Below are 5,935 nucleotides of genomic sequence, written 5' to 3' on the forward strand. Positions count from 1 at the left end.
TATGTGCGGGTTGTTGGGGAACGTAGTGATTTCAAAAAAATTCCTATGCACACGCAAGATCATGGTGATGCATATCAACGAGAGGGGAGAGTGTGATCTACGTACCCTTTTAGACCGATAGCAGAAGCGTTAGCACAACGCGGTTGATTTAGTCGTACGTCTTCACGGCCCGACCGATCAAGCACCGAAACTACGGCACCTCCGAGTTTTAGCACACGTTCAGCTCGATGACGATCCCCAGACTCCGATCCAGCAAAGTGTCGGGGAAGAGTTCCGTCATAACGACGGCGTGGTGACGATCTTGATGTACTACCATCGCAGGGCTTCGCCTAAGCACCGCTACAATATTATCGAGGATTATAGTGGAAGGGGGCACCGCACACGGCTAAGAATATGATCATGTGGATCAACTTGTGTCTAGGGGTGCCCCCTGCCCCCGTATATAAAGGAGCAAGGGGAGGAGGCCGGCCGGCCCCTATTGGCGCGCCAGGAGGAGTCCTCCTCCTAGTAGGAGTACGACTCCTACTAGGAGGGGGAAGGAAGTGGGGAGGGAGAAGGAAAGGGGGGCGCCGCCCCCCCTCTCCTAGTCCAATTCGGACCAGGGGGGAGGAGGCGCGCGGCCCACCCTGGCTGCCCCTCTCTCTCTCTCCACTAAGGCCCATATGGCCCACTACTTCTCCCGGTAGGGTTCCGGTAACCCTCCGGCTCTCCGGTTTTCTCCGAAATCACCCGGAACACTTCCGGTGTCCGAATATAGCCGTCCAATATATCAATCTTTATGTCTCGACCATTTCGAGACTCCTCGTTATGTCCGTGATCACATCCGGGACTCCGAACTAATTTCGGTACATCAAAACTCATAAACTCATAATATAACTGTCATCGAAACCTTAAGCGTGCGGACCCTACGGGTTCGAGAACAATGTAGACATGACCTAGACACGTCTCCGGTCAATAACCAATAGCGGAACCTGGATGCTCATATTGGCTCCTACATATTCTACGAAGATCTTTATCGGTCAGACCACATAACAACATACGTTGTTCCCTTTGTCATCGGTATTTTACTTGCCTGAGATTCGATCGTCGGTATCTCAATACCTAGTTCAATCTCGTTACTGGCAAGTCTCTTTACTCGTTTCGTAATACATCATCTCGCAACTAACTCATTAGTTGCAATGCTTGCAAGGCTTATGTGATGTGCATTACCGAGAGGGCCCAGAGATACCTCTCCGACAATCGGAGTGACAAATCCTAATCTCGAAATACGCCAACCCAACATGTACCTTTGGAGACACCTGTAGAGCTCCTTTATAATCACCCAGTTACGTTGTGACGTTTGGTAGCACACAAAGTGTTCCTCCGGCAAACGGGAGTTGCATAATCTCATAGTCATAGGAACATCTATAAGTCATGAAGAAAGCAATAGCAACATACTAAACGATCGGGTGCTAAGCTAATGGAATGGGTCATGTCAATCACATCATTCTCCTAATAATGTGATCCTGTTAATCAAATGACAACACATGTCTATGGTTAGGAAACATAACCATCTTTGATTAATGAGCTAGTCAAGTAGAGGCATACTAGTGACGTTTGGTTTGTCTATGTATTCACACAAGTATTATGTTTCCGGATAATACAATTCTAGCATAAATAATAAACGTTTATCATGATATAAGGAAATAAAATAATAACATTATTATTTCCTCTAGGGCATATTTCCTTCAGTCTCCCACTTGCACTAGAGTCAATAATCTAGATTACACAGTAATGATTCTAACACCCATGGAGCTTTGGTGCTGATCATGTTTTGCTCGTGGAAGAGGCTTAGTCAACGGGTCTGCTACATTCAGATCCGTATGTATCTCGCAAATCTCTATGTCTCCCACCTAGACTAGATCCCGGATGGAATTGAAGTGTCTCTTGATGTGCTTGGTTCTCTTGTGAAATCTGGATTCCTTTGCCAAGGCAATTGCACCAGTATTGTCACAAAAGATTTTCATTGGACCCGATGCACTAGGTATGACACCTAGATCGGATATGAACTCCTTCATCAAGACTCCTTCGTTTGCTGCTTCCGAAGCAGCTATGTACTCCACTTCACATGTAGATCCCGCCACAACGCTTTGTTTAGAACTACACCAACTGACAGCTCCACCGTTTAATGTAAACACGTATCCGGTTTGCGATTTAGAATCATCCGGATCAGTGTCAAAGCTTGCATCAACGTAACCATTTACGATGAGCTCTTTGTCACCTCCATATATGAGAAACATATCCTTAGTCCTTTTCAGGTATTTCAGGATGTTCTTGACCGCTGTCCAGTGATCCACTCCTGGATTACTTTGGTACCTGCCTGCTAGACTTATATCAATCTTTATGTCTCGACCATTTCGAGACTCCTCGTTATGTCCGTGATCACATCCGGGACTCCGAACTAACTTCGGTACATCAAAACTCATAAACTCATAATATAACTGTCATCGAAACCTTAAGCGTGCGGACCCTACGGGTTCGAGAACAATGTAGACATGACCTAGACATGTCTCCGGTCATTAACCAATAGCGGAACCTGGATGCTCATATTGGCTCCTACATATTCTACGAAGATCTTTATCGGTCAGACCGCATAACAACATACGTTGTTTCCTTTGTCATTGGTATTTTACTTGCCCGAGATTCGATCGTCGGTATCTCAATACCTAGTTCAATCTCGTTACCGGCAAGTCTCTTCACTCGTTTCGTAATACATCATCTCGCAACTAACTCATTAGTTGCAATGCTTGCAAGGCTTATGTGATGTGCATTACCGAGAGGGCCCAGAGATACCTCTCCGACAATCGGAGTGACAAATCCTAATCTCGAAATACGCCAACCCAACATGTACCTTTGGAGACACCTGTAGAGCTCCTTTATAATCACCCAGTTACGTTGTGACGTTTGGTAGCACACAAAGTGTTCCTCCGGCAAACGGGAGTTGCATAATCTCATAGTCATAGGAACATGTATAAGTCATGAAGAAAGCAATAGCAACATACTAAACGATCGGGTGCTAAGCTAATGGAATGGGTCATGTCAATCACATCATTCTCCTAATAATGTGATCCCGTTAATCAAATGACAACACATGTCTATGGTTAGGAAACATAACCATCTTTGATTAATGAGCTAGTCAAGTAGAGGCATACTGGTGACGTTTGGTTTGTCTATGTATTCACACAAGTATTATGTTTCCGGATAATACAATTCTAGCATAAATAATAAACATTTATCATGATATAAGGAAATAAAATAATAACATTATTATTGCCTCTAGGGCATATTTCCTTCACGGGTTCAATCCTCTTTTGGGAGCTCCTTATTGATGAGATTGGTTGAATAGAAGGCTCCTCGCCGTTACCTGATTCATCATAAGAAATAATAGGAGGATATTGGGAAGCCTCTTCCCTTTCATTAGTATTATCTCCATCCTCTATTTGTTTTCTTTTCTTTATGTAATTGGCAATATAAGGATTTTCAATGCAATTCACCGCACAATACATAAAAATTTCTTCTAGATCAATATTGAGGAATTTCTCAAGGTTATATTCTGGAATATGCTTAGTTATAAGTTTCATTTCTTCATAACCAAAAAGCAAACTAAGTTCTTTATGATGTGCAATGGAAATCAAATCATCACAATTTTTGGACACGATACACTCATGAATAAATTTGCATTTTAGATTTAAATGACCATGTTAATTCCAAAGTTCACAAGTATGGTGAAGAAATTTTAAATTTTCAGCACAAACATCTAGCCTTTCTTGCAACCTTTTAGTTTCCAAATACTTATGCCTCTTGCAAAATCTATCTTCCCTATTTGGTGTGTACTTGCAAACTCTATGCATTCCACAAAAATTGACATGCTTATACGAGACATTTTCATTATGACTAGTGCAATCATTATTAGTACTATGGATATTCAACAAGTTCATACTAACAACATTGCAATCATGCTCATCATTCAAAGATTTAGTGCCAAACATTTTATAGACTTCTTATTCTAGCATTTGAGCACAATTTTCCTTTCCATCATTCTCACGAAAGATATTAAAAAGATGAAGCGTATGAGGCAAACTCAATTCCATTTTTTGCAGTTTTCTTTTATAAACTAAACTAGTGCTAAAACAAGAAATAAAAAGATTCGATTGCAAGATCTAAAGATATACCTTCAAGCGCTAACCTCCCGACAATGGCGCCAGAAAAGAGCTTGATGTATACTACACAACCTTCTTCTTGTAGACGTTGTTGGGCCTCCAAGTGCAGAGGTTTGTATGACAGTAGCAAATTTCCCTCAAGTGGATGACCTAAGGTTTATCAATCCGTGGGAGGCGTAGGATGAAGATGGTCTCTCTCAAACAACCCTGCAACCAAATAACAAAGAGTCGCTTGTGTCCCCAACACACCCAATACAATGGTAAATTGTATAGTTGCACTAGTTCGGCGAAGAGATGGTGATACAAGTGCAATATGGATGGTAGATATAGGTTTTTGTAATCTGAAAATATAAAAACAACAAGGTAACTAATGATAAAAGTGAGCACAAACGGTATTGCAATGTGTTCAAACAAGGCCTAGGGTTCATACTTTCACTAGTGCAAATTATCTCAACAATAATAACATAATTGGATCATATAACTATCCCTCAATGCTACCTCTTGAGCACTTGCGTTGGTTTTCCCTTGAAGAGGAAAGGGTGATGCAGCAGAGTAGCGTAAGTATTTCCCTTAGTTTTTGAGAACCAAGGTATCAATCCAGTAGGATGCTACGTGCGAGTCCCTCGCACCTACACAAAACAAATAAATCCTCGCAACCAACGCGATAAGGGGTTGTCAATCCCTACACGGTCACTTATGAGAGTGAGATCTAATAGATATGATAAGATACTATTTTTGGTATTTTTATGATAAAGATGCAAAGTAAAATAAAAGGAAATGAAAATAACAAAGTATTGGAAGATTAATTTGATGAAGATAGACCCGGGGACCATAGGTTTCACTAGTGGCTTCTCTCGAGAGCATAAGTATTTTACGATGGGTGAACAAATTACTGTTGAGCAATTGACAGAATTGAGCATAGTTATGAGAATATCTAGGTATGATCATGTATATAGGCATCGTGTCCAAGACAAGTAGACCGACTCCTGGCTGCATCTACTACTATTACTCCACACATCGACCACTATCCAGCATGCATCTAGAGTATTAAGTTCATAAGAACAAAGTAACGCCTTAAGCAAGATGCCATGATGTAGAGGGATAAACTCATGCAATATGATGAAAACCCCATCTTGTTATCCCTGATGGCAACAATACAATACGTGCCTTGCTGCCCCTACTATCACTGGGAAAGGACACCGCAAGATTGAACCCAAAGCTAAGCACTTCCCCCATTGCAAGAAAGATCAATCTAGTAGGCCAAACCAAACTGATAATTCGAAGAGACTTGCAAAGATAACCAATCATACATAAAAGAATTTAGAGGAGATTCAAATATTGTTCATAGATAAACTTGATCATAAACCTCCAATTCATCGGTCTCAACAAACACACCACAAAAAAAGATTACATCGAATAGATATCCACAAGAGAGGGGGAGAACTTTGTATTGAGATCCAAAAAGAGAGAAGAAGCCATCAAGCTAATAACTATGGACCCGTAGGTCTGAGGTAAACTACTCACACTTCATCGGAGAGGCTATGGTGTTGATGTAGAAGCCCTCCATGATCGATGCCCCCTCCGGTGGAGCTCCGGAACAGGCCCCAAGATGGGACCTCATGGATACAGAAATTTACGACGGTGGAATTAGGGTTTTGGCTCCATATTTGATTGTTTGGGGGTACATAGGTATATATAGGAGGAAGAAGTACGTCGATGGAGCAACAGGGGGACCA

The sequence above is a fragment of the Triticum dicoccoides genome, chromosome 1A (genome assembly GCF_002162155.2).
Source record: "Triticum dicoccoides isolate Atlit2015 ecotype Zavitan chromosome 1A, WEW_v2.0, whole genome shotgun sequence".
NCBI classification, from domain to species: domain Eukaryota; kingdom Viridiplantae; phylum Streptophyta; class Magnoliopsida; order Poales; family Poaceae; genus Triticum; species Triticum dicoccoides.